Source organism: Euprymna scolopes, chromosome 2, assembly GCF_053919585.1.
Source record: "Euprymna scolopes isolate OS-2025 chromosome 2, ASM5391958v1, whole genome shotgun sequence".
NCBI classification, from domain to species: Eukaryota; Metazoa; Mollusca; class Cephalopoda; order Sepiida; family Sepiolidae; genus Euprymna; species Euprymna scolopes.
This window is the reverse complement of record NC_136483.1, coordinates 146,075,001-146,100,357: the sequence shown is the minus strand read 5'-3', so window position 1 is coordinate 146,100,357 and position 25,357 is coordinate 146,075,001. Positions and strand designations below refer to the sequence as shown.

Genomic DNA, 25,357 nt, shown 5'->3' with positions numbered 1-25,357 from the left:
AATTTCAATTTTGGTGCTTGTATCACCAATTGAAAGATTGTTTCGGCAATCTGCCCCATTAACTGCAATAACGAACAATTCGATTATTATTTTTAAAACTTATTTTTGTATTTTGCTTGTGGTTTTATTTTTTGTGTGTTGTTCTTTGTATTTCTTTGATTTCATCGATTAGTGAACAGAGATTTAATCACGCCAATTATCAATGAAAAGACATGTACACAATTAACCTAGTGGATACTCTCACAGACTCTTGGATCGGCCATACAATGTTCAAAGTTCTGAAGGATTTCTTGTAAATAACTGTTGCTAGGAATTGTATAAAGCTGCAAATTTTTTTTCACCAGTTACTATTAAGCTATTAATTTATTAAAATTATTTGTATACAATAATATTAGATAGAATAGTATTCAATCTAACTTTCATTTATACAGTGATTTATAATGCTATTAGACTTACTCGTGACCTGTTTGGTCACAACTACTACCCCAATTATTTTTACTTTGATTTCATTTAAAAATTCATAAACTTAGTTGAAGTAAGTGTCCCTAATGATGCTGGCCTTAATAGAGTTGAAAGGGAGAAGATGACGAAATGCCAAAACCTTATGCATGATAGAAAAAGAAACTAGAATTTTGAGATCTTCATCATTCCAGTAATTATGGGAACAAGAAATTCAAAATTACTTAGTGAATATACCCAGTGAACCAAGTGCAAAAGAAATACAAACAATTGCACTAAAAAGGAAATATCAGAATCTTAAAAAGACCTCTCAGAGAGACTGAAATTGTGGGTGAATGTCTAGCATCCAGTAGGATGCCCCATCCTCAACAAAAATAAAATAAGAAAATTAAAACAAGAAAGAGTTTGAATACCTACTATACTGGAGTGTCTTTGATCTTTTCTACCTAGTATTAAGGTATACAATTAATTTTAAGAAATTAATAGCTTAGCAGTTGTTTATTATGACAACCTGACAAATATGCTTCCCCTACAAGTAAACCCTGACCAAATAATCAAAACAATATAATATTCAAAGCCCAAATAAAATCTTTCTTTTTACTCATATTCACCCGAAACAAGGCAAATTGTCATCGAGACGTAAAAGGCTTCTGTAAATTGGGGCCATACCTATAGAGACACTCTAAGTAGGGAGTTGAGCAGTAAGATATCTGTTCATATTGCATTTAAACTTAGTACAGTCGAGCAAACAGGAAATAGAGAGGAAATTCTAAAGTCTATCAGTTGGAGGGCAGAAACTATTAGAGTTCACTGGCGTCTCTGACTTGCACAATTAGTATGACCAGGTTTTACATTATAGCATTTGGTATTCCCAAAGGTTAACCCATCTAAGTACTGACCAAATTCAGTGTGGCTTTACTTGCTTTAAGTGATCTTATGGGGCTGAGGGGGAGGTGGGTAACCGGTTTGTCAACATAATTATAATAGTCAGTGGCTAAGAAAAATAGAGAGAAAAAGGAAAATAATAAAAAAAAGAAAGCAGGTTTTAATGATTTTTTTTCAACCATTTTTTTTCTTACCTACCCCCACTCTCCCCCCAAAACAACAAAAACCTTACAATGTGAGAAAAACAAAGAACTTGGAAGAATAGAACAAGTATTAACTTGTCTGGTATCGATTTTATTAGTATTTTATGTACACATATATGTGTATGTGTGTGTGATGAGAACATCGGTACCGTCGATTTCAAATCTAAATCTGGAATGACCCCAAAATGCGAAATCATTTTATGTTTAATTTATATGTGATCCCTATGGTTGGGTTCATAAAGGGCACCAATTATATCAATTTAGTACCCTAAAGTAAACATTTACCCTACTTTCTCTCATATATCTATTTTATCTTTTGTTGTTTGTTAACATAAAAAATCTTTGTTAACTATATATATATATATATATATATATATATATATATATATATATATATATATATATATATATATATATATACTAGCATTTCAGCCCGGCATTGCCCGGGTGTTTGGATGTGTATGTTGTATGTTGAGCAAAAAAAAAAAAAAAAAAGTGGTAGTAGGAAGGCAGGCTCGAACCTGTACCGCGAAGGAGGAAAAGATTGGGGGGGGGGGGACATGTCTTTGCTGTTACGACCACCGCCAAACCGGAAGTGACTTATGTTTAAATTAAGGCTAGACAATCAAAAGGAAAGGATGACTTTCCAAAATATTGGCGAAAAAAGCGACCACCCCTGTAGAAAAGTGCCCAGTTGAAGGTGAAGATATTAATGTTTTTAGCCAATTTTTCGATATCTGTCGTTTGAAAGGTCGAACTTCAAAACTATACTGATCTTGGTAAAATCCATTGCCTCTGTCGAAAGTTTTAGGCAGACATACAAACATACATACATACATACATTTATATATTGGTAACTAAAAGCTTGCCCTATCTCTGAATACCCTTTATGTCAAATTTCAAATGTTTAAACCAGAAATTGTCTGAGTAATTTAGTAGAGACCGCAGAGATCAATTTTTTTTAACTTTGACCCCTATTATGATCCCTTAATATTTATTGTTTTGGGCTCAAATAAAATTATTAAGTTAGATTCATGTCCAAGGAACCTATATCTAAAATTTCAATTGTTTATACCCAAAATTAGCGAAGGAGTTTGGTAGAGTTCTCAAAGATCAAATCGTTGAACTTTGACCAAATGTTTGGCCGTAAACGGATTACAAAGATTTTTCCAAATCTCAGTACCCTGCTTATCAAATTTTGAGTCTGTAGACTTAAAATGTACAGAGTTATTGCGTAGGGAAATGTACACAGACACACACACAGATACACAGACACGTTCATATATATATATATATATATATATATATATATTATATATATATATATATATATATATATATAGTGATTTAAAGGTTATGGAGGTTTTTTGAAGTATGAAACTTTTTGTATTTAATATTTTATTTTTTTTATATTTCAAACGGTCCTCCACTCTTGGTCACAAAAAGTATCCAAAAATGTTTGTGACCAAGAGCGGAGGACGGCATAAAATATAAAAAATAAAATATAAAATACAAAAAACCTCCATAACCTTTAAAAATCACTATTCTAGAACAACACGTGGACTTTTAACATCATATATATTTGTCCATTCCACTTTTTCTTGGAAATAACTAGGCTGAACCTTTTTTATGATAAGGTGCAGCAAACTAAGTATTGTGACAGCCATACGATGGATTGATAGGAATAAGTATTTAATGCAAAAATAAACACATGTTTAACCATATTCAACTATCAATTTGCCATACAGCACTCATTATAGGTCAATGATCTATAAGTTTTACTGGCTTTTAATGGGCTTAAACCATTACCGATTTAGGGTCCTAAAGTAAACATTTGCCCTACTTTCTCTCGTATATTTTTTGTTGTTTCTTAGCATGAAAAAATATTTCTTAAAATCAATTATTTATAAAAGAAAACAATACATGAGTAAAGACTGATACAAACGTTAAAGAAAGTCTGACATAGGCGATGAGATATTCGTCCTTTGTTAAGATTTAAAACCGACGGTACCAGTGTCGTTCTGGTCTTCTGTAACACATATATAAATAGATCTAATGCTTTTATCTTTTAAATTTTTCTTAATAATAGAGTACTCTGCTGGGGGTCTCTCACTAATCTATAATATAAATCTCAACTGTCTGTTTAAATATATGTATGTATGTATGTCTTTCAAAGGGCGAATGAACCCTTTTTCGGGGTCAACAGCCAACTAGCACTGTGTATATTTGTGTGTATATATATATGTGTTGGGGTGGAGAGGGCTCCCGTAAGCCGTGGTGAAGGCAACCTTTCGAGGAGAAGCAAATCTCTGATTTAAAAAACCATAAAGCGGGAGACCAGTACCCGCATTAAGCTGGTCTGCAGTTTAACTTGTTGCTGGCTATCTAGCTCTTGCTTGTTGCTAGATCTCAACATTTTGAACCGAGAGAGAGATTTAGCTGTCGTACAAAGCTAAGACTCTGTAACATCATCTTTGTATAGATACTCCCTCAGGCATTTGGGCTCATGGACTTTAAGTGCCCGAGGGAGTGGCATTCGTCTGGCAAGATGTTGATATTATCATGTATGTATGTATGTATGTATGTATATCCGCCTAAAAGTTTCGACAGAGGCGCCGGATTTTCACGAGATTGGTATCATTTTGAAGCTCGATATCTCGGATGACAAATATCGAAAAATTGGCCAAAAACATTAATTCATTCACCCTCAACTGGGCAATTTTCTACAAGGAGGAGTCAATTTTTTGCGAGCCATTTTTGCAAGTTATTGTATCGGTTGGATTGACTTTGCCTAATTTTAACATTACGAACTTCCGGTCGCGTCATGGAGTTGCGGTAAGTCGTCAGATTTTCTTTGACTTTCTTTTCCGCCTTCGTATCACAGGTTCGAGCCTGCCTGCCTACTACCACTTTTGTTTCTTGTTTTTGTTCAACACACACCTACAAACACCCGGGCAATGACGGCCACCCAGGCTAGTCTTATATATAACAAAACAGCTATATTCAAAATTCCAAGATGTTATTCATCTTACCATTTATATCTTTCAACATGTCAAAGCGTCCACTCTTTTCAGTACCTGTTTCGTAGCGCAGAAACAATCAGGTACTGTAAAAAAAAAAAAAAAAAAAATTGGTTATTTTTACATGTTGAAATAAATAAATGGTAAGATGTTAAGATGAATAACATCTTGGAATTTGAAATATAGCGGTTTTGTCATCCATTTGTATATGCTCTGTAGTTAAATTTAACATACATCGAGCTTCATAAATAAAAGGATTGGTATAAATAAAGAGTGAAATATAATTGAAAAGGCCTATTTTTCCCATATCTCTATTTTATTATATAAAAGTCACAGTGTGCATGCCTGTTTCCACCTGTGTGTGTGTGTGTATGTGAGTTCCTTCCTCATAGGTTCCGAAACAGCTGTACATATGTTTGGCAAATTTCACACAAAGCTAGTTTATATGTCTGGCAGTGTTCTTAGATATGTTTTGTACAGAAATTTATCTGATAAGTATCGAAAAAAAAAAAAAAAAATCCAAACTTAAAGATAGCTTTCTCTTTTATAGACAAAAAAAAAAAAAAAAAGTATTTTACAGGGAATATTTTACGTTACACCAGCCAAGGAAGATAAAATCTTAGCAAATCATTTCTTTAAAAAAACAACCCACCCCAGATTTATTGTCATCTGGAGATATAGATTAGTGGTAAAGCATCCTACTACAGTTCGAATAACCCCCTGTTCAAGCCCTGATGTACTTTACCATTTTATTTTATTCATTTCTTATTAATGAGTTCAATTTACAATAAAAGAAAAGGTACCATTTAAAATCGCTGCAAATCATTTCTTCATTTGCATATTTTAAAACAAAACATTAATCAGAAGGGACTTTTCCAGGGCATTCATCGTCAAGGCCAAATATCAGCTGATGTGATATTGTAAACAAACACAGGTGGAATTTGATGAACGACATTATCATTATTATTTCTTAAAAAAATTTCTTTTGCGAATTAGTCCACCGGGCAAATTATTCCTTGTAATATATGATATTCAATAGAGGATTGATTTGTTAATAATTCATATGCAATTTGCATAAATTAAAATATCATGTTTAAGTGTATTGTATGACCGGGCAACGCCAGGCTGACAACTAGTATATATATATCTTTGGTTGAAAACTTGCAAATGCAGTATTATTTGAATTATTCAGACTACTTCTCTCAATTTAGATATTATTCTCAACACTTCAGCCGATATAACCTCCAACCTTCTTCGGGTATATCAGGTCGTACTGTGAAATCTTTCTTGAACTCACAAATTTATAAGTAATTTTGGAACAGGACTCTTTATTTAATCTATGAAGGTAACTTGTTCTCATTCTGACAGCCATATACATGATAATCATTTCAGAAATGATTGTACATGAAACTACTGCTTATATTGAATTTTTTGGAATGTACGTAAATGAATACAAGTCTGTTTAACTCAGATTTATAATAAATATAGCTATGATATTTTTTAATAAACATTAACAATTTCTATATTCACAGACCCTAGTCCTTCATGATTATGCAATCATCAGTGCAAAAAGTAAGTGATAATTACTGCTGGTTTGGAGATCCAAACCCAGTCACAAAGGCACCTTTGACTTTGTAAGCTAGTGTCTTTCCTCCAGGCCACCGGCAATTAACACATGAATGGAAGGAAATTAAGTACTTATGAATGCTATGTCGGTGGGCATTCACAGTAAGTAGTTAGGGAGAGTATTCAACGACAGGAAGTCAAAATGATACGTTTGACCACTTTAAAAAAAAAAAATCCTTAAAGAGGGCTCAACTTCTTGAAGGGACTTTATCACTATTATTTTTTTTATAGAATATATAAAATATTAATGTTAATATTCATTTATGTACACACACACACACACACACACACACACACACACACACACTTGTACCTTAGGTGATTTCAGTTTAATCGTCTGAATACAATGGTTGGATATTTTCTATTTTTTCAATAACGGATTTCGAAGAAAGCAAGGGAGATAAATCAGTAGAATTGGTCACACAATTCTTTCATATTAAAACGTACAATAAAACTCAATAATTTGATAAAGTTTGTTTTTACTGGATAATTTTTCATAACTTTTTAAATTTATACTAATTACGACATGATACGCAAGTAGGTAATAATGTTTACACCTGAAATGAGTTGGTTTAGAATATCACTAATCTGCACAAGCACCAAAAAAAAAAAAAAAAAAAAAAAAATAGCGATGCCTATCATATCCAAGTTTAAAGTCGTCTTGTACCAAACTTTCAACGTATACATGACCTAACAACCCTTTTACATGGCTTGTTGCACTTTGCTACACTATGCCAACAAATTTGTATTTAATAGTTTAGATTCCATGCTTATTGATTTAGTATTAGATGAGGATGAGCTTTAGGAGAGCAGGAGAAACGTACAAGATTAGAAAGACCATTTGGGTCAATTATGAGTATAAAGTCAGATTCTTATGAAATATGACTTGTGAGGTGTATCGATCCGTCAACTCAAAATGAAAGCTACAAGTTGTTTGCTAAGCGATGAGTCACAATTACAACATGTTAAGTGTTGATCTTGCCATCTGCATTATTCGTTCGATTGTTAGATAAGAAGAGATAGTCTTTTTCTCTTTAGCAACTGTGCCAACCTTCAAAATGACCTTTCAAGAAAACTTATCACCACTTATCAAAATTAAAAGCCACTTGAGGGTAAGGGTTGGGAATTTAAGTGAGCAAAACTGCTCAGGACTTTTCCGGTTATAATATTTGGTTGAGGTTGTGTATTTAGAGAAAAGTGTTCAGTTGTTTTGCTCCCACCCCACCCCCAGGGCAAGCTTGACACAAGGCCAGTTTACAGCATATTGTGTGTGTGTGTGTAACATTATGCTATTTTGCATTTATTTCTGTGTTGGCATCTAGATATTAATTTGTTCCGTTGGTTTAATATATGACAATTTTCCTAAATTATGATTCTTATTTTTTCCTTCCTTCAAAACATAGCTTTACATAAAGCTTTTGTATCTTACATAAAATCAACAAAGAGATTATAGATGTAAAATTCCTCTCTTTCAATGGCCAATAGACAAAACTTTTGAATTGAAAAGCATGTTTAATTTTAGAAGAGTTTCTGATGAGTAGCTAATTTGTACAAGTCCAGAGATGAAAAATAAAGTTTTCGGTGGGTAGCTAATCTGTAAAGTCTTGAACTGTAAAAGTTTTGCCTACAAAGAGCAAGATTCATTCTCGTGTGGACACAAAAAATTATGTGTGGGAATTCTAAAAATATCCAGTATATTTTATTGAGTGATTCTGGTTTCTAATTGGTTGCTAGCAGAGTGTGGCTCCATTTGATTAGTCAGTTCCTTTCGCCAGTGTCTATAAATAGAACCTTCCGATTTTCTTTAATCATACCCTTCATTATACCTCCATTCTATTCTTCAGAATTGTGGGGAAGAGTTTCCTTGCTGCTTCGGTTGCTTGGAGTCTAGGTAGAAAAGTACCAATCAAGAATCTGTTCTTGACAATCAGTCTGACAGGTGTTGGGCTTGGAACTGGCTCAATACCTGTTGGACTAACATATGCTATCTGAGTATCATCCAGGAGGTCCACCCTCCCAGGCTTTGCCATCCGGTTTTTGGGTGGGGTAAATTTATTACTTGCTGCCTAAAGCGCTCCGACTGGGGAATGCTGATGAGGATGCCCAGGTAATTTTTGTTTGGCAAGAGTGCCCTTCCTTTAGGGGAGTTTGTTGACATCTCCACTTTCCAGACCTTGTGTCACAATGCTGAAGTGGGCAGCATTTAAATCTCTATCCTTAATTATATAAAAAATATTGCAACGTTTTGTGTTTAAGTTTCGGTTTTGAGAATGAGCTACTGTGGTTGTAATATATTTGTAACAGAATCAGTAGTATTGCAAAAATGGTGTCACCTTGTGGAGTGCAAGTAAGCAATAAAAAAGAGGTTTAAAATACAATTTTCAAAACAAATAAATGTTGCCTTGTAAGTAAAAAAAGAAAAAAAAAACCCAAAAAAACTACTTTTCAAAAGCTGTCACTCATCGAAAGTAAATTTCTATTCACTGCTTGAAACTAATGAAACAAAACTAATAAATAAGAAAAAGACAAAACTATTGCTATCTAAAGCTTGATTCTCACATCCACATACAAATACACACTAATAAAATGTCACATCTTTTGAGCAGTGAAATTTAAATTATTCTAAAATATAAATAAAATCTTGATTCAACTTTAAAAAAGGTGAATAAGATGTTAATTCATTTAAATATTGCTATTGCTAATTCAAACTTAAGCGCCCCCCCTCTCTCAAGAATACAAAACTTTCAATGAGATATAAAATAGATTAGATTGAATGTAAACATGCGCCACACAGCAAGTTTTGCTGGTGAATACAAAGGTATACACTGCGATGACAGATGCGTAGATGAGAGAAGAGGAGGTGGCACTGAAAACTAAAAATATCTCTAGTCAGAGTCATATCATCCAAGAGATAATTTCTTTGTTTAAAAAAACAAGTATCTCATTTAATTGGAAAGCCATGCTGGAATCGGTCTTTGTGAGAAAAGCTATGTCCAGGGTTATCTGCAGACGCCCTCATGAATGGAAACTGTCTAGATATTATCTCCAATTGATGTCTTGAGTAGTCAATCTCTGGGTGGCCAAATAGTGACCGCTAACAAAAAGACGGAATAAGTGAGGAGGGTGGGGTGAAAAGATTCCAAGAGATGGGAAGGAAGCGGGAGCCGAACGTTTTAGTAGTTCCCCGGAAGCAGATGATTTGTTTTATAGAATTGGACTAGTGGTTTTCAGTTGGCTGGGATAAAAAAAACAAAAAAAAAAAAAACAACTCATTCCATAAATCTGTCATTTAACCATGAGAAGGTGAATACTACTTGTAACATCAAAAACAAAAAAAAAATTAAATAAATAAAAAATAAATAAATTAAAAAAAACAACATTATTTGCTTATAAATTGGGCTTAAGGTTTTTGTTTTGAAATGAAAGTTCCTTTGTTGCAGGACTGACTAGATCATGGTTGGTTGGTTGTTTTGTTTTACGGCATATCAACCCTTTTCAGGTTATTTAATGCCGAATCTGGTGATTTTGAAGAACGATTTTTTAATATAGTATATTTGTTTTTTTTTTAAGTCGTATTCTATTTAACCCATAGTTGGGACCCTAACAGGTGCTAGCACTCCGGGGCAGAGTGGACCTGGGAGCAATGGCAATTAAAGGGTGGCTCCACACTTCCTAAGGCAACAACTTTGGATTGGCACAACAAGTGGGCCAATCATAGTCAGTGCAATAAACACACAAGGGCATATTCATAGGTTAAACGTGCATGTGAAACACATTCAGTCAAAAATAACAGAGAAAGCTTTCATTTTACTTAGCAACCAATCAAGTATTAAAAAAAAAAAAAAAATATTAGGTAATACCGAGTATTCAAAGCAGGAGTAACAGCAGCTCAACTCTCTACATAGTCCTTTGTAAACCCTAACCCAACAAACAGCAGCAGCCAACATGACAGTTTAAAAACTGAATTCTGAATTGTTGACCAGTATCAAGCTTTAAAAGAAGCAGACTCAAGTAGGCTTACTTTTATGTTATAGATCTAATACCACCTATGTACATACCTACGTTAGACTATAAATTAACTCTTAGCCAATTATGTTACTTAAAATAAAAATGACAACTACAAAAATACTAAACAGTTGCTCAAATGAATTATTATTATTATTTTTTTTTTTTTTACACTAATGAGTCAGCACTTATCAAGCTCAAAATCCACGTGAGGATAAGGATTAACGAAGTAATTGAATGATGATGAATATTATGAGAGGATTGAAAATTATGACATAAACGAACAAAATTCAATTATGAGGATGATTTATGACAAGTATTTGTTTACCATGTTGTAGTCTGCAATTAAGCAGCTCCATAGTAATGTGTCACACAGATAAGAATTTTTGAGAAGGAAACTGTTCATGGAAATTCCGGTTGATGTTAGGCACACAAAGGAAGAAAATCAAGTTCTTGCTGTGAATGCCTTACAAAAAGAAACTGGAGATTGGAGCTCGGTCAAGCACCTTGCATTAATTTTTTTTCTTATTGTTACTAAGACTAAAGTTGTCATTTGGAAAGGGCCGACAAACTCAATAAGCAGCAAAATCCTACCCCTTCACTGTTGAGGTTCCTAGATGCCGGAAGGCAGTTTCTTACTTTGAATCGCAAGATTTCGGAATTCTCTTCCTAGTTCTCGTACTGCAACATCTTGCAACTCAACTTTCCACATAGTCCCTTGTAGACACGATCTCATATAGTAGTCCCTTACATGCAAGCGACAATATGCTTTGCTTGGGGGTGAATAAGAGTTTCATTTATTCATTCAAATGGTGTCCTGCTTGGTACAGGCATTGACGGTTATGGCTCTCCATCTCTCTCTCTCTCTCTCTCTCTCTCTCTCTCTCTCTCTCTCTCTCTCTCTCAAGGCATTTATGAATTCATTGTTGCTCCACATTGCTATCTTGTTTAGTTTATTCTTTGCTGGTTGTTGGAGAGTAGTTTGATGACGATCAGGTGCCACCTGTTTATCATGGTAATCCCTACCGAGCGAAGTGTTCTGATTCACAATCCTTTTAACACGGTTTCTCGAATAAAGAGTTTGATGTATTGCCATAGTTTTCTTTGCAGTTGCAGGTTGTAGTTTCTATCTGTCCGAGCAGTGCTTATACTGGGTGATTGTCCTGACAATTGTACCCAGAGGTATCTTCTGCTCAACACAAGAAAATACGAAACCATGAACAGAATTATTTCTGTTTGCTTCTGTTACCTTCAGTCATCTGCTTTCCATGATTTCACGTTACTTTAATCGGGAGAGGGGGGACTAAATGGGTTCTTGACCATTTCCAAAGGTCTTAAATAAACTAGCGGAGGGAAGGAGGCGCCTTACTTTTCCTTTGACAGTAGTGCTGTCCCGCTACCCTATAAGAATAAAAGTAAAAAATAAAAAAGGATTTCATCATGAAAGTATGGAAAGCTGGTCTAATCCAGTGCTGGAGGAGATTAAAGAAAATGACACATTGTTAAACAGATTTAAAAAGTTCAGCAGGGGTCAGTAACCTCTTGATAAAAAAAAAAAGTCATTATTCAGTGAAAGGCAGCCAAAAAGTAGGAAAGAAAAGGGAATAGTATTTTTTTCTATTTTAATAAATAAAAAAAAAAATATATATATATATAAAGAAGTAACCGCTATTCAGGGATAAGGGTTAATGATAGTAAGGTGCCAATCAGTCAACATCTTCATGATCAGTAATTGGGCAGAATTTGATTAGTTAAGAGGACGGCTCAACAAGAACTTCTTTACATTGGACTTGAAAGCAACCATCTTCTGCTGGGAAGCAGCTTTATGATATTATGTTCCACAGGTAAAAAGTTCTCAGAGAGAAAAATTTGCTCATGAAAATTTTGTTTAACTTTAAACGCAGATAGAGAGTAGCTGCAACTCTACGAGTGTTGAGATCCCTAGATGTAAGAAAGCCTTCTACTCTCATAGTTTTTTCCCTAGAACTGCTAGATGGTGGAATTCCCTTCCGGATTCCTGCTTCCCCGACTGTACTGACATGTAGAAGTTCAAATGTACTGTGAACAGACATCTTGCTGCTCAACTCCCTACATAGTATCCCTGCAACTTATGTCCCTGATAGTAACCCCCTACATCAAAGTGGCACTGTGCCTTGTTTGGGATGAAAATGTAATTACAAAAAAAAACAACTAAAAACAAAAAAAAAACAAAAAAAATGTTTTATACAGGGAGGAGGGCATTGATTGAAACTGAGTTGAGCTGAGCACCTGCCATGAAAATAACGATAGAGCAGATAGACTCGCAACGTTTGCCAGATAAATAAGTGGCACAATCACGTCGACACACTGGTTCTCGCCAGATCATCAAAGTTAAGCAACGATGAGCCTGCCAGAAGCTACCCTCTTAGATTAAATAAAGAATTCAGTTCAAAATTCTGTACAAATTCCAAAGTTTGGCAAAATATATCTGAAGAAGGTCGGAGATTATATCAACCGAAACATTGTAAAACTACCATGCATTTAATGCCATGTATTGATATTAAAAAAGAAAAAAAAACATTAAGCATAGTAAGTATTTTTTTTTTTTTACAAGGGAGGGGGGAGGTCCTCACATTATCAAGCCACTCGAGGATTAATGGGTGTACGGTAGTCATCAGGACAACATCATAGCAATCGTTAGTAGTGGGAATTTAGTGCAATTTAGTTATTTAAGGGGACGGCTCAGTAAAAACTTGTTTACATTAGACTTGAAAACAACTATATTGTAATCAGCTGAAAAGTAGGCCAGTGGAACAGAGTTCCACAGGCAGACAAGTTCACAGCTCTAGGAAATAAACTTTGTTCATGGAATCCACGTTTAAATTTAGGTACAGATAGAGAGTGGGGGAAATTGTTGATAGTGGTTGTAGCAAGACAAGTGTTTTTTTTGTGAAAGTTTAACAAGTGGGGACCATAGATTGGAGCTCAGACAAGCTGTCGCTATGAAAATAACAATAGAGTAGAGACAGGCTAGCAAAATGTCTTTTGTGGGAAAGAGGTTGCAGGGAAAAGAAAAGGGCATCACCTACCAGGTTTCAAAGCCAGTTTTGAACTCGGTAAAGGCAGAATAAAAAGTCCAGTAGCTCCAGCCCAGATATGGCAACAGTACTCCATTCTAGGATGTACTTGGCTTTTAAACAGGTAGAGGATTGCATCAGAAATGAGATATCTGCTGTAGTGGTAGAATAATCCAACCATTTTTCCAGCGACCTTGGCAATGGATTTGATGTATGTGCTCCATTTCAGATCAGGAGTGAAGGTCAGATCCAGAAGCTTGTAAAAGCATGGTGCCAAGACTAGAGCCATTCATTTTGATTGGGGACAAATGGGGGTCAGAGAGTTTATGATGGAAAGAGAGAAGCTTGGTTTACAACAAGTTTAATCATACTTGCAAAACACAAATCAACTGAGAGGGGGGAAAAGATGGCCAATATAAATACAGCCAGAAGGTGAAAACTTCAACATAAATCAGAAAATTAAACGTTCATTAAATCTGCAATTTAACATATAAAGTTATCTTGTCACATTTTCAAAGTCAGACCCAAATAGTGATCAGTCTGACATTGATATTTAATTGGAACTAACCTATTTTTTTTCCTTCCATTATGTTATTGACTTCAATATATTTTTCTTTTTCTTTTACATACACATTTAATAACGAAAATATTGTTTTGTCTCCAGATACTAATAACACTTGTGCATTTTAGCATCTCTGTGAAACTTTAGAAAGCTATTCTTAACATGGGGAGGGTAACTCTTCCAAGTACCATTTTAATATCTGCAAACTGTCATTGTTTCAGGAATTAAGTCTTATAAAAGGCAGCTGCTTAAATCACTTTCTCAAGATTTCAGCCATATTTGTTGTTTATCATAAAGAAATTGTTGAACCAGGAACTAATTTTCACCTTTCACTTTTCACCTTTTTCTTCTGAACTACTTCTAAAACAAAATAAGGGAAATAAGAGTTATTGCTCAAGGTCAAAAGTCAAATTTTTAGAAAAAGACATTTTACAATCATTTTAAGAGAGGTGGATAGTAAAAAAAAAAGAAAGTTTTAAATAATAGCAATCCAATAGTAAAAAAAATTTGAAAAAAATCTCTACTTATATATAAAAGACATTTCGTGTGTGTGTGTGTGTGTGTGTGTGTGTGTGTGTGTGTGTGTGTGTGTCTGTGTGTGTGTGTGTCTGTGTCTGTGTTAGTTTGTTCCTGATGGATTTCGATACCGTTGGGCCGATTTTTTTAAAAATATTACACAAATGTAATTTATGCATCTGCGAGTGTTCTTACATGGATTTTTATCGTAATGCCCCCCCACTAAATATTCAAAAGTGATAATCAAAAACGTCTAATTAAAGAAGGAACAGTCCAACTTTGATCAATGTTAACACCCTTATAGAGCCTCATATCACAAGTGCATTTGAAAAGTTCTATCAACGCACAAACAGAAGGGCCTGGTGTATCAAATCAAACGCAGCTTCTTTGATAAGACAGAGGTGCGTTTGAAATGAATGTTTCTGCTTAGAGTACAACTGAACTAGGATACTTGACTTTTGCATTTTAAATCAGGCTATTATATAAAAATAAATTTATACGATTAATAGTAAGATCTCTACAGTGCAATGTAGACTACAATGTACTGTGGACAAAGTCACTGCGGGGAGGCATGTGAAGCTTCCTCCCTATGCACCACGGTGGACCCCCAACTAGAGCAAAAAATCAATCGATTTGATTGAAAAATGATCGATTTCACCAATTTCGATGACAATAAAAGTATGGGAAGGTGGAACATTTGTTGATCCTCATTCAATCCCAGGTTTCAAACGTCTTGTCCTCCTACTAGTAAAAAATAAATAAATAAATAAATAAATAAAATAGATTTAACAAAAGGAAAAAGAAATGCACTCTCATAAATCACTTTCTTTTTCTAAAAATATAACTTAAACTAGTTGAAGAAAAATATTCTTGCGAGTTAAGTCGGTTCAAAAGAAATATACATTGTTTAAAAAAGAATGGCGCTATTGTTTTTTTTGTTTTTGTTTTTTTGTTTGTTTTTTTTTCAAAAGAAAAAAAATACAAGCTAAATGACGAGTTTGTAGGGGGTGGGGATGCTCTCAACAGTAGTACCCCACGCAGACTCTTCTGTTTTTAAATATCAACTTGGAAAAGCCAGTCTCTCAACATGTCAATGACTTGTTAAGTCAGGCCTCCATCACATGGACAGTGAATACAGACCTGTCTATGAATCCATAGTCTCCATTTCATCCATCCGAAAAAGTTTGGACAGAATGCACTGAAAAACTGATACATGACTGGCAATGATCGCCAGGGTTCGTACAGATTTTCAATGTTCCTTTTCAAGGCTTTCTCCAGACAAAATTCAAGTCATCAAAACATAATTTGCATTCTGTTTTACAATCCACAGCGATTCAAAAAAGTGGTCAAAAATCAAATATACAACAAATATGTTACCATGTTCAATAAAAATTACTTTGCAACATACCTGCATCATTTTTTGGTGCTTTTACATAGTTTTAAATGCTTTTAATTCATCTAAAATATTAACTCTCTTTATGGCTTTTAAATTTCCAAGCAAGATGGCTGCCATCTTGTCCATTTTTTTTAGCCCGACCAGCCTAATTTAAAATTATCAGAATTTCTATTTGGAGATGGGGGTTGCCATTGGAGAGTCCCGTCCGTGCAAGTAAAGTATTTTATCATGAAACTATTATTTTGGGTAGTTTCGTGATAAAGGAACGTAACTTATATTCACAATACTATTTTGCAGTGTCAGAATGATGTATTTCGATTTTATTTTCAATATTAAAACAATATTTGGCCCTTCTACACTATTGGGATGAAATTTCGGAAATCATAATAATGAATTTCACACGAAAACAATGGTAACTACGTTTTCCTCATATTTTTAAGATGATTGCACGCAAAAATTACGAAAATCCATAAGGTAGAAAATTATTTATCAAAGAAAATAAAAAATAGAATTTGATGAAAATGATCGTAAAACACAGAATTTAAAAGGGAGGTAATTTTTTGTTTTGCTTTTAAACAAGATGACAGAAATTTTTCATTCGCTAATATGATTAAAAGTTATTTTGTTTAACAATTCAGTAATATTCAGGTAATTTCGACTGCATAATTTGGAAGCTACTATTATAACTTATTAGAATTGAAAAAAAAATCAGTTGAAACCATTGTTTTTTATCTGAAAACTCCATTTATCAACTACAAAATCTCATCCTAATTCTGTAGAAGTTATTTTTATTAACATTTAAAAATTAATAGTATTTATTTCGATTTTTTAATCTTTCAACACAAATTTTTACTGGACATAAAGAATACAATTTTCAAGAAATTTTTAAGACATTTTCCATATTTTCAAGGTAATGAGAGAAATAAGGCCTTTTCAAGGCAAAAATCAAAACTCAAGGACTTTTCAAGTCTGTGGCTTTAAAAATGTCTTGATAACTGATTAAGCAGTAATTATCGACTTCTATTTCTTATTCTTGTCAGTGATTGAGAACAGATGATCCTAGAGGAATTAAACTTTTATTGTCTTCAACCGTTTGTCTTGTCATGATCCTTATTTTGGGGATATGAATAAATTTGTTAGCAGACGACGTTTCCTCAATCAGGCAAAAATCAGTAAAGGATACAATCCGGAATGAACATTCAGCAAGGTATGTCATAGACGTTTATGCATTTTAATCAATTGACCTCCTGTGTGTTGGAAGCAGATGTGACATGGCTCAGATGGAAAGAGTGAGGGAGAGAAGTCTTCAAATCAATTCATTTGGAAGCACATATGTGTAAACTTGGAGTTTTAGAAATGCCCGGATAAGATATGATTAGACAGTTATTGTCAACCCCTCTCTGTGCAACAGACTCACTGGTCAGTGATTGAGAACAAACGATCTCAGATGAATAAACTTCTTCCTGTCTTTAACCGTTGTCTCTTCTTGGTCTTTATTTCTTAGGTATGAACGAATTTCTTTGTAGGCAGCGTTTCCTTGGTCGGGCAAGATGGCAGTAAGGAAACAACCAGCTAGCAAGGTATGTTATGAGCGTTCATATATTTCAGTTGTTTTTGACTTGTAAGACATTAAGAGGGGAGGTACACATAAGAAAATGCTTGTGCTGTACCCATCTTGCAGCCCTTTGCGTTCAGTTGGCAGTTTCAAGGTTAAGCCTAATGGGACCAGCATTCAATCACAATATCTGCATAAGATGTAGATGTAAATTAGATGGCAAAATGACAAGTCTTTTACTTCTATATATGAATGATAGAAAAGTGAAGAGACTTATTTGTAGTAATGCAAGAAGAGTTGACAAAAAAAAACAGCAAAAAAAACTCGAATCTATTAGATCCCTCACTGTCTACCAAGCTCCAGCATCTGTACCATCACCGCCATGCTGCATCCCTGTGGTTGCTTTACAAGTAACGGAATGGTCTTTGACGAACTTGCTACACTTGTGCCCCCCACCCCCTGACGTAACTATCCCAAACTGACCTGACAAAAAAAAAAAAAAAAAAAAAATCCCATCTCCTTTACTTTAGACGCCCCTTCACTCCCACCCCAGATACTGGAGGATTTTCTACTCTCAGAGTTTCTTTTGCTCAAGCTGCATAAGAATTTCAAGTGGTTAACGATTTTTTTCATAGTTTTTGATTTGTTGTATTTCTTTCCATTGTGATATTATTTTGCATCTTTGCCGAATTGATATTATATTTTGGAATTTTTGAGACGAGGATTTATAATTTGAATTAATCAGACTACTATTCTCATCTTGGTTGTGATAACATATCACTTAATAAGTCCTGAGTCTTACATGTAGATGGTGCTACTAATAAAAACATATCGGTCCTTATTTTGGGAGTATGAACGAGTTTGTTTGTAGGCGGCAAATTGCCTTTCAAACTCGTCTCATGTAAATAAAAGTTTGTAACGTAGACAAATGCACATGTATATGTGTTATCATAAGGAGTAATGGGTCATTTGAGATACTAACTAATTTGATCATGTACACTGCTGCCTGTATGGGTGTGATTAGCAATGGTAGATGTTGATCAGTGATGTTTGTGTGTGTGGGAGAAATGTAGGTATTATTTCCCTAATTCGTTAAGATCCAAGCTGTGCAAATCTATTGGCAGAAAATATGTTTTGCTTTAACGTTTTAACATGGAGATAAAACACATTGTTTGGTGTCCATCTGCACTATCTATCACCATCCATTTTATTATTATGCTAAATGTGAGTTAATCAATACTTGTTTCCTTATGTGTTTTTTTTTATATATACTTTTATCACACAAAATACATGGCATAATATACTTTAGTTTTAGGATTGAGTTATGTTTATATAAAAAAAACATTCTGCTTTAATTGTTGCGATTAACTGCAATTTATGACTAGGGCTATGGACAATAGCATATTCTTTTCATTGTTTCGACTCTCGAGTATATATCCGACGCAGTTAGACACAGTTAATCAACCGAGAACCACGTCACTCTATATAATAGCATATAAGATATCAACGGATACACACTCGAGAGTCAAAACAATGAAAATAATATGCTGTTGTCCTATCCCTAGTTATAACAAACTGAATAAGTCGACACAAATCCCTCTCTGCTCTCTGTGTATTTCTCTCACCATTCTCTAATATTTCTTAATGTCTGAGAATATATATATATATATATATATATATATATTTATGGAAATCGCTCAAGACAAGGCATGAAGCCACTAGATGTAAGAAGCTAACAAGAATGAAAGCTGATTATTACAAAGACAGGAGATGCCTATTGCCCTTAATCTTGATAGGACCAAGGCTATAGGTAGAAGGAAAACAGGGAGCAGGAAGAGAGTTCCACAACCTTGCAGTCCTTGGAAAGAAGCTACTGGAAAGGCAGTTGTATAACAACGAGGTATTAAAACAATGAATTGATGGAGACTTCTAGACCAACGAGTGGAACAAGATTCTTTCTTTGTTTTCCAGCATGATCATTTATTTTATATATATTATACACGTATCTGTACACACCACAAGAACACAGATGTAAATTAGATGGCAAGTCTTTTACTTCTATATAAGAATGATATAAAAGTGAAGAGACTTATTTGTAGTCATGCAAGAAGAGTTGACAAAAAACAATAAACTCGAATCTATTAGATCCCTTACTGTCTACCAAGCTCCAGCATCTGTACCATCACCGCCATGCTGCATCCCTGTGCTTGTTTTACAAGTAACGAAATGGCCTTTGACGAACTTGCTACACCTGTGCACCCCCGCTTGACGTAACTATCCCAAACTTGACCTGACAAAAAAAAAAAAAAAAAAAATCCTCTACTCTCAGAATTTCTTTGCTCAAGCTGTTTACTGTTGAAATTCCCTTCCTGCTTCTCGTTTCCCTGACCGTATTAGCATGCAGAAATTTCAGTTGTATGTGAAAAAAAAAACATGTTGGTGCACAACTCCCCACTTACCTCTGTAGGTATGTCGCCTAATTCATAGTATACCCATACATATCAGTCGAAATATGTCTTGTTTGGAGGTGAATGAAAAAAAAAAAAATAAATATGTCACAGTTTTTGAATTTTTGAATGTAATGATTGCATTCAAAGTAAAATAAACATTACCAATGAAATTGGAAGAAAAAAAAAATGTTATTGAAAATAAATGTCTATATAGACACATTTATTTCCAATAAAACTTTGAACGTTTTAGAGAACTTTAAGTATGACGGCCCCCTGAGTAAATGAAGTATTATGGTGATTCATGATTCTAGTTAAGAGTAGGATAGATATTTTCTAGGCATGGTGATAAAAGATGACTAACGACACCCATTTTTCCACCTTTTGGAATGGTCTTGTATCTAATTTATTTATATATATATATATATATATATATATATATATATATATATATATATATATATATATACTAGCAGGGGTTACCCGGCGTTGCCTGGGTGATCGGCCCCCTTCCCACTCTGAGGGGTAACAAAAAAAGTCACCCCTCTGGATTTACATGCTTGGTGCCGGCCTCCCCCCTTCAGGGAGAGATAATCCCCAACCCCACCTTCAGGGAGGAGGGTGCCTGGAGGCTTCTTCCCCCCCCCCTCCCAAGGAGAAAAAGTCACCTCCTCCTGGCCTCTTCGCCCCCTACCACCCTTGGGAGGACACCAGCTCCCTCCTTTAGGGGGAGAAACTGCCAAGCTCCCCCCTTTCGGGTGAGAAAATGCCAGGCTTCCCCTTTTGGTGGGGGGATAGTGGCCAGCTCCCCCTGCTTGCCCGTAGGTGGGTGGAGGATCGGACGCCCTTCCGTTAGGAACCCACCCTTGGGGGGAGGTGGAAGGAAAGGGTATAGCCCCTCCCCGCTTCGGATAGGATTTAATAAACAAATAGAATTAAAAAAAAAAGTAGAATCGATCAGGATCGAACACGCAAACTAACGGTTAACAGTTTAGTATGCATATCCGAATTACTCTCTTACCTTTAATAAATAAAAAAATAAATAAAAAATGTAGTAAAAGAAAGTATAAGCAAATGAATGGATAAACGGGAACATACCAAAGTAATAAAATGGGAAAATGAAGAAAATCAGATTTACTGTGTGTGTTTATGGTGTGAAAGTCAGCGGGCTTGGTTGCCATAACAACGTGACGTACACAAGGACGGTAGTGAACGTATGTATGTGTGCATGTGTGCGCGTGTGCTGGGTAGTAGTACTAATAGTCTGTCCTTTGGAGGACAGCGTTTGTTTTCGTGTTGTGTGTACGTGTGTGCGGCTAGCGCCAGAATGGCGGACGTGGTGTTGGAGGTTGGATTGTGATGGCTGGTGTAAGTTTCGTAATTTTGTAATTTGTAAATGGCAAGTTAGGGGAAAAATAGACCCTTCCAAGATGGACAATAAATAAGGGCATAATATTTTATGGTAAAGTTAAGAACGTAGGAACCATAGTTTTTTTAGGCGATGTGATTATTGGATTAACCAATCAGAAACCGTCTGTGGCACACACATCTGTTTTTATAGATATATAGATAGATATATATATATATATATAGTCTTTGAAGTTTTTAACCTTTAAAACTATACAAAAAAATATTTTTTATCATTCGTTAGAAAACCATCTAGTCAGTAAGTCATTTAATCACCTGCAATCACTGCATCAACTCGCTCTCGAATTTACTATAATACCAATAATTTATTTTTCAAGGGATCATCAGTTGTTGTATATATATACATGATTACTTCATTTACTCACATAAATTAATATACAAAGATATAATTTTATGCATAAATTTTTCAGTATTTACTTCAGTGCTCGATACATAGGTAGAGCTAGGTAGCAAGTTATGAAAATATATATATGGCAATTAAGATACACAGAATATTCTGCGTTTCATTCTCGTGAGAATTCGAATGTGGAATATTCTGTGTAGCTTAATTGCCATATATATTTTCATAACTTACCATATATATATATATATATATATATATATATATATAGATATATATATATAGATATAATAATTAAATGAATAATTTTGTCCTACAAAATAGTTAGTCAAGAACCGTAAGTGTCAATGGAATTAAAGAAATAAATTGTAAGATGGTCAACATCATGAAATTTGGAATATAGACTTTTGTCATTTATTTGTTATATGCTCTGTAATCACATTGAGCTTCTTAAATCAAGGATTTGTATATATGAAAAAATGAAATATAATTGATAAATCATATTTCAAAATATATATATATATACTAGCATGAGTGCCCGGCGTTTCCCGGGTGTTTGGAAGTGTGTGTTGAGCAAAAAAAAAAAAAAAAAAAAAGTGGTAGTAGGAAGGTAGGCTCGAACCTGTACCGTGACGGAGGAAAAGAACGGGGGGGGGGGGAAACGTGACGTCTTTGCTGTTACGACCATCACCAAACCAGAAGTTACGTAGATTTAAATTAAGGCTAGACAATCAAAAAGAGGGGATGACTTTCGAAAATATTGGTGAAAAAAGCGACCCCTTCCTGTAGAAAAGTGCCCAGTTGAGCGTGAAGAAATTAATGTTTTTAGCCAATTTTTCGGTATTTGTCGTCTGAAAGATCAAGCTTCAAAACGATACTGATCTTGTGAAAATCCATTGCCTCTGTCGGAAGTTTTAGGCAGACATGCAAACATACATACATGCATTTATATATTGGTAGCTCAAATTTTCGACTCAAACCGATTAAAAAGCTTGCCCTATCTCTGAATACCCTTTATGTAAAATTTCAAATGTTTAGACCAGAAATTGTCTGAGTAATTTGGTAGAGACCGCAGAGGTCAAATTTTTAAAAACTTTGACCCCTATTATGACCCCTTAACATTTGTTTTAGGCTCAAATCAAGTTATTAAGTTAGATCCATGTCCAAGGAACCTATATCTAAAATTTCAATTGTTTATACCCAAAATTAGCGGAGGAGTTTGGTAGAGCTCTCAAAGCTCAAATCGTTGAACTTTGACCCCTTAACAGCCAAAATTCTGGCCGAAAACGGATTACAAAGATTTTCCCAAATTTCAGTAACCTGTATATCAAATTTCGAGTCTGTAGACTTAAAATTGACAGAGTTATTGTGTAGGGAAATGTACACAGACAGATACTTTCACTTTATATATTCTGCAAATAAATATTGCAAAGTAAAATAAATAGTATTAGTAACGGTTGTGACCCAACGGCTCATGGGTACGTCTAATCATATTTAAAACTAAAAAGTCCAACATGAAAAGAAAGATCCATTTGATGACTTCAAAACAAATTATCAACTCTAAAAATAGTTCTGACTAAAGTTGCAAGTTTCAGTCATTGATCTAAAAATAAAATTGAAACGAAACGTCGGTATGAAGTTCAGTTATCAAGGTCGAATGGTATCTTTAGAGGACAAAGATTTTTTTAAAGGTAAATTCTTATTTCAGTCACCTAAATTATGAAAAATCTTCGTCGTCATCTTTATAAACTAGTCAAGAAAGAGGTTAAGGAGGAAGAACGATAACTCAAGTTCATGACACTGTCCTCTAACCAGAAAATTATAAGCTTGAGTTATCGGTCTTCCTTAACTAGTCACATCCTCTAGACTTTTTATATAATTGGTGACTATAATTTTTAGTTTAGTTTTTATTTTCGGCGTTTCATGAGTACAATGAAACTTGCTATAACTTAGTGTTTTTCATGTGGAGGGTGGGATAAATTCTATGCGTTTTTTTTTTTTTTGTTCATTTTTTTGCTTTTTAAGAGAGAGGATTAGTATTCTTGTGGACGATTATTGTGGTTTTACGACCTTGTCAGTCGGACCCAGCATCAGTAGCAAGTAAACTTGGTAACCTGCTCTAAAGAGATTGAATGGAGGATCATTTTAAGCTTAAGTCAAATTCGAAACTGATCCCCACTCTAAATTCTAAAATAATTGTATTTCTGTTTGTTTGTGTATGTTTATTCTTTTCACTAAGTTTTTCAGATTAACTCCCTCACCCCAAAAAAAGTAGAATCTCATTTTGTGTGTGGAGGGTGTTGGATATTCAACAAATGGTGTTAATCTACAAATTTACTTTAAATAATTTATGTGACTGAAATAAGAATTAACCTACTTCACTGAGTGAAAAGAAAGAAACTTAATCTTTAAGTTTCAAACTACTGGACCAATGAATTTTACTGAAACTTTAAGCAAGGAAGTGATTTTCAATGAAAACTAAAAATAGAAAACGGTTTTTGGAAAATCCAAAGATAATAAAAATAAATTAACAGGTGTCAATCTGATAATTGTTCAGTTGCTTCTAATTAACCAACATAATAGTAATTTATTAGTTGCTTTTATTGATTTTTTTTATTTATTAAGCAGGACTTAATTTCGTCAGCTAATATTTTTATATAAAAAAAAAACAAAAAACAAAACAGCACTTCTATATTATAATAACGAAAAAAATATCGAATTTCAAGTGAAACAAATGGTACCTATACAATTGTCAGGTTTCAAATAGTAACCTAATAAAACATTTACGAAAAACGATGAGATAGAAAAATAATTATTAATGAAAAAAGAAATTTATGGAATCACAGTATTACGCTTATTAAAAAAAAAAAAAAAAAAGAGGTAATTGACAGGGGAGATAATTAAGTTCTGTTGCTTAGGTCACGTGATGAACGTAATTCAAAATGTCAGAAAAATGTTATTCTCCATATGAAACTTATCGAAAACTTTTTCATGAATAATTGTTTTTAGACCTTATTGTTTTCCATAATTTTTGCATATGTTACTATTTGGGACATGGCAATTATGCAGGTGACATTTGTTTTACTTGAAATTTAATATTTTTTCGTTATAATATAGAAGCACAAAAAAGCCCAACTTTGAGCCAAGATCACAGTGTAGTATGCTACACATCACCTTTTCTGTCCTCGGTCAGTGGAGGAGAAATCCTCCATGATGAAAATTCATCGAGAAGAACAACTGCTATTGTGTTTTCATTAAAAAAAAAAAAAAAATCTATCACTATAGACAACAAATATTACATGCCATGAACAAGTAATCTAAAATATTTGTTCAGAATTATGCCCCCTGTGTGTGAACTCTTTACAGTTTACTTTATAACGTCCAAGAAAAATGCAATTTTACCTAATTTTCTGTAAAATTACATTCAACAATAAATAACTTTTTACTCTATGAATTTTTGGATATATTACTATTTTCGCCATGACAAGTACATAATATTGTTTTAGCTTAAAACGACATATTTTTTTTAAAAAATCGATCTGTCAACGATCTTAACAAGTACCCACAAAAATTTGTTGGGGAGGGTATGTAAAATTCTGGACTATCCCTAGTTACTTTGCCTCCTCATGAGAGCAGACTTAAATACGAGGTCGGTTCTTAAGATGGTGAGAATCCGGCTGTTATATATATATATATATATATATATATATATATATATATATATATATATATATATATATATATAATACAAGGTGTTCTAAAAGTCTTGAGCACATTTTTGACATTGAATATCTCGAGAAGTATTAAGGACATAAAAACGCATTTGGTATATTCAGAAAGCTTGTAATTGTAAACAACT

The 25,357-nt window shown here is 34.0% G+C and overlaps 1 protein-coding gene across 4 annotated transcripts in view; it reads right to left on the bottom strand.

The window, feature by feature from the left end:
- LOC145297068 (protein FAM110B-like) overlaps positions 1-25,357 on the bottom strand; it is a 202,555-nt gene that overhangs the window by 171,646 nt on the left and 5,552 nt on the right. The window contains exon 1 of one of the 4 annotated variants that reach the window (XM_080143316.1): positions 19,743-19,760. The exons of 2 other annotated variants lie outside the window; for them this stretch is intronic. The gene's annotated coding sequence lies outside the window, so the exon portion shown is untranslated. Of the gene's footprint in view, positions 1-4,579; positions 4,643-19,742; positions 19,761-25,357 lie in introns of those variants that run through there. One more of the 4 variants, XM_080143314.1, reaches the window with a different exon arrangement.